Consider the following 12,754-nt stretch of genomic DNA (forward strand, 5'->3'; position numbering starts at 1 on the left):
ACAATATTCTAGCAATGTTGTCGCAATATTCTAGCAATGTTGTTGCACTATTGTCACAATGTTGTCACACCATTGTCGCACTATTCTAGCACTATTGTCGCACTTTTGTCACAATGTCGTCGCACTATTGCTGCACTATTGTCACAATATTGTTGCACTATTGTTGCACTATTGTCAAGCTATGGTCGCACTATTGTCACAATGTTTTCACACTATTCTAGCAATGTTGTCACACTATTGTCGCACTATCGTCACAATGTTGTCACGCTATTGTCGCACTATTGTCACACTATTCTAGCAATGTTGTCACACTATTGTCGCACTATCGTCACAATGTTGTCACAATATTGTCGCACTATTGTCACACTATTCTAGCAATGTTGTCGCACTATTGTCGCACTAGACAGAAACAAGAAACAAGATGAGTACAGAGTGAAGAACATGAACTTTATTGCTGATGTTTTATTTTAACATTTCTGGACTCCCAGATAACCTTTAGTCATTTAATATATTCTGTGTTTTTTCCATCTTGAATTTGTCTCTGACCTGTTCGGTGAATGAGGACTGCAAAAAAAAAACATTGTCTGCTGTAGAACAAAGTTTCTTTTGGTTGAAAAAAAGTTCAGATGGAATCAAAAGCTTGTTTCATATCCACCTGCTTCAAACTTTGGAAAATATATTAAAATGTAGATAAAAACGTCTGAGCTCTCTGTTGCTCCAGGTTATCAGAAAAGAAGCCTGAAAGTTTCATAAAGGAACAGACTGTTTTTTTTTTTTGGAAGACGGGATTACGGTGGTTATCCTTTAAAACTCGGATCCGCGGCTCTTAATAAAGACAGAAGACTTTTTTCATGCGCTCACTGAGAAACTGCTGCCGTCGCAGAGAAGAGAGAGAGAGAGAGAGAGCGGCGTGGTGGAGATAAAAAGAGACGACGGAGGAAACAGGTGAAGCTGGCAGGTGTATGTCGGCCCGGAGAGTCGTGTTGAAAAGTAATTGGCAGCAGAGTGAGGATGAAAGGCTGAGCTGCTGACCTGTAGGTCCGTTCTGACTGACTGCACACTCGTATATATCCTCTACATGTAGATATGATCTGCCCGTTCTACCTTCCTCCTGTCTGTTCCTCCGTCTTTGTCTCTCACCAGATTTATTCTTCTCTGACTCCCACTGTTTCGACTTTCCTGTTCTGACCTTTTGCTTTTACTCCAGATCTAAACTGTCTCTCTGACTTTTGTTGTGAAAGCTCACAGAGATGGTTAGATAACAGTATGTAATGAAGGTACAAATTAAAATGTCTCCGATGTGAAGGAAGGAAAATCAACAACTGTGCCAAATGTAACATGGCCAGTCTGTGGTTTCAATCTGCATGTGTATTATTTTTCACCTCCTACCTCTGTAGTAATTAAAGCTCCAGTTGCAGACTCGCTGGTCCTCCAATAACTTAACGTTCTGTCCACAGAGACGCTTTGCATTTAAAGTTTTTGCTCATAGTTTTGCATAACAACATTTCAGTCGTACATCCGCTAAGAAAACATGTCAGATGGCTGTAACGTAACAAAAACATGATTTATTTTCAGTAGTGTGGTCAAAAATATATAAATAACATTACTGGTTTAATCACTGGTATTGCTGCAGTACAGCGTCTGGCCACCAGTGGCAGCACTGAGCGCTCTGCTGCTCATCGAGTAACATTAAATGTAGTGAAATATCGCAACAATAGTCCGACTCAACGTGAGTCCTGGAGCCAACTGTCAATCAACACCCACACAGCAGACATCAAAGCTACTATAAGTCTTCAAATCTTATTAACGGAGCAAAAATTTCCTAAATGACCACCAGCTCACTTATTAGAGGACCTGAATTTAGAGATTGAGACCAGAATGACTCAATGAAAACAATGATTGACTCAGTGTTTCTAGAGAGAAGTTGAGGCTTTGTGAATGAGAGTCAGTTGGAGCAGCTGGCGGCCGTCTGGCACTTTAAGATACTTCAGACTCAAGACGTGAAGCTGCTGGTTGGTATAATACAAATGTAAAGTTGCAGTTCTGATCTTATCACACAGCCTGCTATACATACTCAAAGCTGAGAAGAATCTTTGGAGCAAATTTACGTTCAGTGTTAACATATTCATCAGGATTTACATCAGCTGTGTGTCTACTTTCTTTGATGCAGTTGATTGAAGTTGAAACTTGTCATGGGGCCAATATATGTTCTCTGGAGGGCCAGATTTGGCCCACAGGCCAATGTTTGCCTACCACTGCCATAGACTGTAACGCTGGATGTGGCGAGATGTGACATCACCCGTTCGAAGCCCAGAGTTGCAGCTTCTGGTCGGCGCCATCTTTTTCCTTTTGGAGCCAGAATCTTCCAGATAAAGAGTGCAGAGTGTTTCCTTTCACACTCTGGAAACACGTCCCGCTACCTCGGACCCAAGCTAACGCTAGCTTACTGGGAACACTGAGCGCTGCACACTTGGGCTAACGTCAGCTACTTTAGCTGAACTATGCTAACAGAGCAAGTATCATAATCAGGTAACATTAAACTGAAATTGCGACAACAGTGCTAGAATAGTGCAACAACAGTGCGTCAACAGTGCTAGAATAGTGTGTCAATAGTGCGACAACAGTGCTAGAATAGTGTGTCAATAGTGCGACAACAGTGCTAGAATAGTGCGACAATAGTGCGACAACATTGTGACATTAGTGCGACAACAGTGCTAGAATAGTGCGACAATAGTGCGACAACATTGTGACAATAGTGCGACAATGGTGCTAGAATAGTGTGTCAATAGTGCGACAACATTGTGACATTAGTGCGACAACAGTGCTAGAATAGTGCACCAATAGCGCAACAACATTGTGACAATAGTACGGCAATAGTGCGACAACAGTGCTAGAATAGTGCGACAATAGTGTGACATAGCGCAACAACATTGTGACAATAGTGCAGCAATAGTGCGACAACAGTGCTAGAATAGTGCGACAATAGTGTGACATAGTGCGACAACATTGTGACAATAGTGTGACAATAGTGCGACAATAGTGCGTCAATAGTGCTAGAATGGTGTGACAACAGTGCTAGGATAGTGCAGCAATAGTGCGACAACATTGCTATAATGGTGCGACAACAGTGCGACAACAGTGCGACAACAGTGCGACGCAGTGTGAGTCCTGGCTCCGGGGAGAGCAGCAGGTGAGCTTGAAAGGATATTAAATGTTTTAAAAGGCTTGAATGTGTCTGAACATTTCTGCATATTCTATTAAATTGGTGACTTCGATGTTCTTATTATTGACAGAAATGAACAAAACTATAAAAATAAGAGCAGAGTTTTACTGAACCTGAATGTAGTTTGTCTGACAGTTTCCTTCACACAACAACCACCCACACAGACACACTGTCAATATTAACATACATGATACATGATGAGCCCGTTATAGAACATAAACCTCATCAGGCCGCAGCCATGAGAACAGACTGTTAATGTGAACAAAGCAGCAGAGTGATGCAGCAGAGCAGATTTCTGCCTGTTTTATATTTTCCTGTAATCCTCTGTCAGGTCCTCTGAGAGCCCGACACGCTCTGCTGCCTCCTTATTAGCAGCTGAGTGTTTTATTTTCACCGTTTTTTACCAGCTCGGATAAAGACGACAGGAGACTTCGCAAGGGATGCTAACTTTTCAGAGACCAGCCGAGGCCTCGCAGGTCATAAAACACGGATTTAGATGAAGGGAGGAGAGAGACTGAGACGTCTGCTGCAGTGGGAAGACAAAAGAATTCAGGTACTTGGATGTTTAAAATCTGCATCGTACTGGAGCTTCACACCATGTCGTCTGTCCTGAGAGAAGAGTCAGCAGCCCAAATGAACATTAAACAACTTTTAAATACATTTTTGCACAGAAGGACTGTGGATTATGAAGGGATCTTCTGATGGTCAGTATGAACAGGAGGAATGATTACAGCAAGAAAAACCAGCTTTAATGTTCATTTGGGCTCCTGACTGTTGGTTTCAGACACATTTGAGAACCTGTGAATATATCCGTTAACAGACGACCAGTCTGAGTTTAGAAATTCACTTAAAATGTTGGACAGGAGTCCAGGAAGTGTGTTGAATGTTACATAACAGAGCAGCTCACCATGGAGTGTGTGTTTGTGTGTGTGTGTGTGTGTGTGTTTATAGTAAGGTCTGGTAGGCTCAGCAGGTTCAGGAAGGGCTTTCTAGAACAGATGGAGGACACACACACACACACACACACACACACACACACACACACACACTCAGTAGAAAGGCTGTGAACACAAACTCACACAGCAGAGAAATTAATTTGACATCCTGGGTGGTTCGTTATCACCACTGACTGTATATAAAGATAGACGCCATGACAGCTCCCCAGAAGTGAAGCCAAAACATCTGGACGCCTCCTACAGTTCATAGGTCATAAGCCCCGCCCCCTCCATGTTAGCGGACACGAGCCAAACTAAAGAAATCAAAGTACACCTCAAATACATCTCTCATTTTAAGTCGTTCTTATCACACTGACGTTTGTCCAAGTGCTCATTTTTCTGATAAGTTTGTTTTTAATTAGTTATTCGATGACATAGAATTGGGGGTGTGACATCATGATTGACAGCTGTGACAGCCGCCCTCAAACCTCCGTAGGACAAGCCGAGTGACCGCAGCAGTTTCTGATGGAAGACGCTACGTACGTTTTAATTAGTGATTCACTTCCAGCTGTCAGTCATGTTGAGGGGGCGTGTCCCTCCGGGTCGTCATCCCGCCGTCCGACTCTACAGCACAGACTCTGGTTACAAATGTCGTCACACGAGCAAGATGGCCGCCCCCAGAAACGAGATATGTTAGCTTCATTTTTGCATAGCAGCAGGAAGTGGAGACGCATCGTCCATCTTTATATACAATCTATGGTTATCACACACACACACACACACACACACACACACACACACACACACACACACACACTGCATCTCCCTGCAGTTCCCAACAATTAGCTCAGCAGCTAATTTGTCTTCACTGACAGCAGAACAAATGCTAGCACTTCCTGTCGCTAATACAGCTAGCACACGAGGCCGAGTCGATACTTCTGCTCATGTTACAGACTGTTACCTTTGAATTATATCATGTTTATACTCTTATCTATTACTATTGCTTTTAGTATTTTAATTTTTCTTTACTGTGTAGTCGAGGAGCTGAAACTCACACTTGAAACTCTTATAATCAACTAAAACAAAAACAACAAATCAGAAGAGCATCACTTGAGCTGGATGATCTAATAATAAGAAGTAAATTATTCCAGAGTTTAGGGACAAATACTCGATATAACTTCAGCTTACGTGCAGTTCTGGGAACATTCAGTAAATACTAAAGAGACTTTAAATTACTACAAGGACACAACAATTCAGAAATGTACTCAGAGGCTTCACCATAAACAGCCTGATAACTAAACACCAGAAGTTTATATTGAGTTTATTTTGAAATGTAAACTGTACGATGTGTCAGAAAAAAGAAAAAAAAAAAGGCGGCTTTAATTTCCAACAGCTCACAGAGACGTATTCGAATGTTTTGTTTTGTCAGACCAACAGTTCAGACCCCAGAGATTAACGACCAAACATTTCACCACATTTTTCTCACGATTGTCAACTTTCATCTCAGAAAGCCTGAAATCAGAGTGAAGGAGCCTTAATGCTGTTTGTGTCTGAATCAACCAGCAGCTTCAAGTCTTCAGTCTGAAGCATCTTAAAATTCCACCGACGGCCGCTAGCTGCTCCAACTGACTCCTGTTCACAAAACCTCAACTTCTCTCTAGAAATACTGAAATTATTGCTCCGTTAATACGATTTGAAGACTTATAGCAGCTTTGACGTCTGCTGTGTGGTCGTTGATTGACAGCTGTGATTGACAGCTGGCTCTGAGTCGGACTGTTGTCGCTGTTTTAAGTAAGTTTGATGTCGTGATTCTGTTTTGTCTCAGCGTTTAGTCACCGCGGTGATATCGGCTCCGTGTGGAGAAGCCGACAGACGTAACGTGCACCGATGTCAACGTGACGCCACTGAAAGCAGCTGTTAGTCAGTTAATCACTTTAATCCCAGTCAGGTTTTACTGTTTTATTATTCAAATTAAGCACTAATGAATTAAAAACAGGCAGTAAATCATGATGCACTGCTGCGCTGCTTTTCTTTTTATTATTATTCTCTAACTTCTTCAGATAGATATCACTGTTTGTGTTGTTTACCTTCTCACATGTCGACTTATTTCACTTATTTTGGGTTGTGGTTGTTAATCAGGACGAGAGGAGATATTTTATAAACCAAACGACTAAACGAGCAATCGATAGATTAATTGATAATGAACATAATGATTAGTTGCAGCACTAGAAAGGCGATAAGATTAAAAAACAATATAGAATTATAATAAATACATGAATAAATAACTATAACAACAATCTAAAAAGACACACAAAGCAACGAGGCCTTCAAGAAAATAATTGATTAATTAATTGATAATAAAAATAACTGTCAGCTGCAGCCTTACAAAAAAGGAGCAAAGAGTAGAGCTGCAACGATTAGTCAATTAATCGATTAGTTGATTAATAAGCAACTGTTTTTATATCCATATTATCTATTTTTCTGCTTTTTTTAAGCTGAAAATGTCAAATATTTGCTGGTTCCATCTTGTGAATGTGATGATTTTATGGTTTTCTGTTTTTTTGCTTTATCAATATGGAGTAATAATACTGAAACAAACAAAGCGCTGCGGTCTAGTAAAACACCTGTTTACTTCACTATTCATTGCTGCTAAACAAAGGCAAGTGTTGTAATTTTCCAAACACATCCTCTCAAGGTTGAGAGTAAACAAACATAAAGTCAAAGATGAGCGAGCTGCAGAGAAACGGCAGCGAGCAGCACGATGAGACGACGCTGGAATCTACGGCGGCGGTTAATTACAGGCGAAGGCAGAAGCAGAGGACCGGACGCGGACGGGGCCCTCCGTGTTATTAATGAAAGCTAATGAAGGGCTGCGGCTGTGATCTCCTCTCCTCCCTCCATCTCTTCATCCATCATCCCTCCATCCCTCGGTTGATGGAGGGGAAACAAGCAGCTGGGTTAATTTAGACTACAGGCGGACTTCCACTACTAATATATATCTGTGTGTGTGAGAGAGAGAGAGAGAGAGAGAGTCTCATTACAAAAGCAGGGAGGTTTCCTGATTATATAGACGGACAAATTTTGATGCAACATCCTGGTTTAGCTGCAGGTACGGAGGATAAAAGCTGCCAAAAATGTGAAAGAAAAAAAAAAAAAAAAAGTGCAGGACTGAAGCGGAGATCAAAGCTGAGGTAATAAAGTTTGTGCTTTCTTGCTGTGGATGATTTGATTTGTATTGATCTGCAGATGTGATTCGCTGACCCTCTGCAGCTCTAACTTTGTCACCATAAACATTATGAATCCTCAGCACACAGATGTTCCCTTCAGTCCGGTCTGCTGCTGCAGCCCTTTCATTTGGACTTTTTCCAGCTTCTCCACCGACACATCAAAGCATCAAAAGGCTCATTTACAATATATTTACATTTTTTTGCCAATTAAAGCAGAAGCCCGGGTTTGTTTACATCTGGGGTTTTTTTTTTCAGCCCGAGTGTGACATTAAACAGCAAATAAAGCTAAAAAAAAAACACCACGACACCTAAACGTGTCTTTGTGCAGAGAGGAGGAGGTCACACGTATAAAATTCACAAACAAATAAAAACGCTGCTGTTGTTGCACGTGCACCAGCATCATTAACGTATTGATCATGGAGGGATGTTTCACGAAGAGTCAAGATGGCCGAAGCTGATCTGGGCGCAGTTTAACGGATCGTTATCGGCTAAAATAACAACTATCAGCTGTCACTAATTAATTCTGTGCGTCTGAACTCGCTGAACAAAGATGATTTGTGAGGACAGACGCTCCACTCTGTAGCATTACTGTACAACCAGAACGGTTCCAACATCTCTGACAGAGTGAGACGTCTTCTCTCTGGAGGATCGAGTCACATTCTCCTGTTAAAACTTTCATTTATATCAGATCAATAATTTAAATGTTCAAACGTATCTATGACAGTTTGACTTCATTGTATCAGTTAGAAGTTTAATCAACAGTAGATAAATATAAGTATCAGACTCAATATCAGCAGATATCTGTTATTAAAGGATTTGAATCAGTACCAAAAACACGTGATGAGACTTTTTAACACATTTTATGAATCTGTGTGTGTCTGAAACATTCCTGATAGTTTTCCACTACTGCAGAAATCTCTTCCCAGTTTATCCTGGGAACTTCCACATTCAACAATTGAGCAACATTTTTGTTTCTTTGAATATAAAACAGTGTAAAAAGCTCATTATGAGCTGATTTATAAACACATTTCTTTATAAAATATGAACCGAGGATCTTTTCTTCAAGTAAAAAGACTAAAACATGACGTCTTTATTTTTATAAGAACAACAGAAGACCTGCAACACCTGCGAGGTTTTCATCATTATGTTTAATTATAAACATAAATACTATCCCACACAGCTGCAGCTCAGTGATCAGTGTGTTAACAGCAGATCACTCACTGAGTTCTCCAGCTGATCTTATGATCATATAAACTGATGGATCACTTTATTAACCGTGTTTCATCAGGAACTGAACACTGGATACGCTTCAGTCGACTTCAACAGCTTCACATCTTATAATCAGACACAATATCTCCTGAACTTTTACCTCAGTAGGAATTTAAATGCAGGACTTTTACTCTGAATGAAGTATTTTTACATCCTGGTGTTGATATTCTTCCATCGCTGCTTGTTGTGCAGGTTGTTATAGTTCGATTATTAGAAAGTAAACGTTTTACACGTCATACAGCTCTGTTTAAACAGAACATTTAGTGCAGATGTACACATGATGAGGCACAAATACAAAGATCAATATCTGGATTTAAAGAATCGGTAAAAATCACAATTAATTGGGAAATACATTTTTTATGGAGCTCAAACAACCATGAAGGACCAACAGTGACACAAAGACTCCTTCAGCACACACACACACACACACACACACACACACACACACCTACCTCAGTCTGTGGAACGAGCAGCGGTGCAGAAGAGAAGCTGATCCGGAGAGGAGGACGAGGTGCAGGATGGATGGATGGATGGATGGATGGATGGATGATGGATCAGGTTCGGGTCACAGACTGAACCAGACGGATTCTTCCGCAGGTTTGAACACGGGAGGAAACGGTCGATGAGATGAACATCAGAGGTCTTGATCCAGCGGTGAAGAAAAAGAGACGGAGACAGAAAAAACTCAATCTGCAGCTCACAGCGGTGATTCAAAGAGAGAAGAAACAACACAGAGAAACACTCTGTCATCAATAATCATGATCACAACAGGGTAGAGCCATAATTAATGATCAGTTATTATCAGTTATCTATTCATCTAGTATTCCTTTTGTCTATAAAATGTCTGAAACTCAAAGATAAAAGGCATCAAACTCACATTAAAGAAGCTGCAACCAGCAAATATTTATCAATTTTACTTCAAAAACAATGACTAAAACAGTTTAGAGCTGCAACGACTAGTCGATTAATTGATTAGTTGCTGTTAGTATGACTTTTATCTGACCCTATGTATCTTACTGATTTTGGATGTTGGACAGATGACCTCAATATTCCATAATTTGCATGTCATTTTAGGTAATATGATATAGCCCTTCTTGGGGGGACCTTTAAATACAAATAATGGGTTTATGGTCAAGTTTGGAGCTGTTCCAGATGTGGTACGTAATGATACACAATATGTGGTGAGGTAGCTGTCAACCACTTGATTGGATGGCTCCCAACTGAATTAGTGTTATTCATGTGATAAGATACAGATGTGTAACCCCATATAAGCTATGCACCGACAGGGGTACGGTGCCCAGACCATCTTTATACACGGAACGGACCCGATGGCCTTCGTCTAATAAACGTCTACAAAATAAGAACTTTGTCAGCTCTTCCTTTGAACGACATCATCACACATCCTTCCTTTCAAGTAATATTACTTGGAAACACTCCATAAATTTTCATTGTTATGCAGACGATACTCAATTATATTTAACAATGAAGCCAGATGAATTCAGTTAACTAAACTCCAAGCATGCCTTACGGACATAAAGACCTGGATGACCTGCAATTTTCTGCTACTAAACTCAAACTGAAGTTATTGTGCTTGGCCCACAACACATCCTTCCTTTCAGTTGCCAAATATTCAATGAATCACCTACTTTTTAGATAACAGATTCATCGTTTTCAGTCATTTTTAAAGAAAAAAAAGTCAAAATTCTCTGATTTCAGCTTCTTAAATGTGAATATTTTCTGGTTTCTTTAGTCTCTGCGACAGTAAACTAAAGATCTTTGAATTGTGGATAAAACAAGACGTTTGAGGCTGTTTAATAATAATTTAGTTTCAGTTTAACATTAACAGGGTTATGTAACTTTGTTTCAGATTTCTTTTAATACTAATTTTTAGAGAATATTGGTGGAAACTTCTGGAAGCTGTGATGAGTCGTTATTGAAAGGTGAGATTTCAGTTTCATTTGAATAGTTGACAGTAGATAAGATGTCAGTTCAATATCTGCCCTGTAAAGTGTTTAATCATTTGACGTGACGCTGGATGAAAGCATCACTGACAGCAGCGTCTGCTGATCTGCAGGATTCACACTGAAAGCTCCAATGAGACACAGAGAGTTGGTCCAGTCAGCTGGGACTGAAGGAAATCCTCCTTTATTGATCTGTCGCTCCTGCAGAGCCGTCCATCAGTCAGCTGGCTCTGCAGGGACACACACACACACACACACACACACACACACACACTTCTACTGCTGTCCTCTCAGAGACTTACATAGACAGAACTCATTCTCTCACCTCTAACCTAAATCTGATTTTAATATTATGAGGTTCACATTCAGCTTTTTCTGGTTTTCTGTTATTTATATCCTGTTCTGATGTCGGATGTTAAACATGGTCAAAGTTCCAAAACTTGAGGTGAACGTATGTAGAAATGCTGCCTGCAAGTCAAAACTCAGGGCTTCAACCTGCTCTGAACGCTTCATTTTTCTTCTACTTTGCAGACGAGCTGACGTCGACTCATCACACATGCTCATAAACAGCCGTCCATTCAGTAGCCTTGGTTGCTAAGGTGGTTGCTAGGGTGGTTGCTAAGGTGTTTCCATGTGTTGTTCACGTTGTCCAACATGTACGGATGGATTTGAGAAGTTGACATTTGGAGTAAAGAAGGAGAAAAAGAAGTGAAATCCTGCTACTATAGTTTGTTTACGTAGCCTCCGGAGCCAGAGGAAGCTTCCTGAAAGCTGACCAATCAGAACAGAGTGGGCTCATCAGGAGGCGGGGCCTTAAAGAGACAGGAGCTAAAACAGCCTGTTTCAGACAGAGGCTGAACTGAGGGGCTGCATAAAGGACCAGTAGAAGATAAATAAGGAGTTTTTAACTGGAAATCATGCAAAGATATTCCAGTAGAGCCCCAGAATATAAATATAGAGCTGGAAATGTGCAGAATATGAGTCCTTTAAACCTGAAACCAAATCTTAAAACTTGAACAGCCTGAACAAAAAAAAAATGTCCTCACTGTCAGGATCTAATTCAGACTGAAATACAAGAGTACACACACACACACACACACACAAACACACACACACACACACACACACACACACACACACACACACACATACACACACACACACACACACACACACACACACACACACACACACACACACATACACACACACGCACCAAACACAGCCTCATTGAACCAGTGCAGCAGACAATCAATGTTATCAATTGGGTTTTTACCAACAAACACGCACACTAAACACACATCGGTCCACATCAGCATGTACCTGAACGCTTATAGACACACAAATGTAAACACACACACACACACACACACACACACACACACACACACACACAGCAGTGCAATTGACCTTTACACTCAAAGACAGCAGGACATCAACAAACAGGATGCGTCTCTGCCTCTGACCTTTTGCACATCCACTGCTAAAGAGCATAGTGCACACACACACACACACATATACACACACATACACACACACACACACATAAATACACACACACACATACACACACGTACACACACACTGAATTACTCTGTCATTTCAAGTCAATTCAGCAAGTGTGTTTCTTTCCCACATCAGGATTTCTGATATCAGCTGATATGTGTGTGTGTGTGTGTGTGTGTACTTCTATATCTATCTTTGTGAGGACGGTTTGAGGGTTAATGTTAAGGTTAGAGCTGGGGTTAGAGGTTAGGCTCAGTCTAGAGTTGGGTTTAAGCATTTCGTTATGATGGTTAAAGGTCAGAGTTCAGCATCCTGACTGGCTCGTTTTTTTTGCATACAGCTTCAGGCTCTGGTTGTATATTTTCAAATGTAATTTAAAGGATCATTCTGCTGATTTTCTATATTTGTCTTCATGTTTGGATCCAAACCAACAATGAACTGATCTACTAACAAGTATTGTGTGTGTATCAAAGCTGATATATCTGATTAAAAACACGTCAGTGAGTCACATCGCTGCACTGGGTCACATGTTCCTTCATTATGAAGAGTTTGGTCACGTTAGTTTGTTTAGAAACAGCTCCAAAGACTAATAACAGTGATAACATGTTAGCATTAGCCTGGTGAGCTAGTTGT

General features: G+C 40.7%; 1 protein-coding gene across 4 annotated transcripts in view; it reads right to left on the reverse strand.

Moving 5' to 3' along the window:
- The window catches only part of fars2 (phenylalanyl-tRNA synthetase 2, mitochondrial), a 143,776-nt gene that overhangs the window by 129,204 nt on the left and 1,818 nt on the right, over positions 1-12,754 (reverse strand). Inside the window, exons 1-2 of one of the 4 annotated variants that reach the window (XM_044339235.1) lie at positions 11,662-11,682; positions 9,107-9,296 (exon numbers count right to left, since the gene is read on the reverse strand). The gene's annotated coding sequence lies outside the window, so the exon portion shown is untranslated. Of the gene's footprint in view, positions 1-9,106; positions 9,322-10,706; positions 11,006-11,661; positions 11,683-12,754 lie in introns of those variants that run through there. The other 3 variants (XM_044339234.1, XM_044339232.1, XM_044339233.1) reach the window with 3 other exon arrangements.

The sequence above is a fragment of the Thunnus albacares genome, chromosome 21, assembly GCF_914725855.1.
Source record: "Thunnus albacares chromosome 21, fThuAlb1.1, whole genome shotgun sequence".
NCBI lineage: Eukaryota > Metazoa > Chordata > Actinopteri > Scombriformes > Scombridae > Thunnus > Thunnus albacares.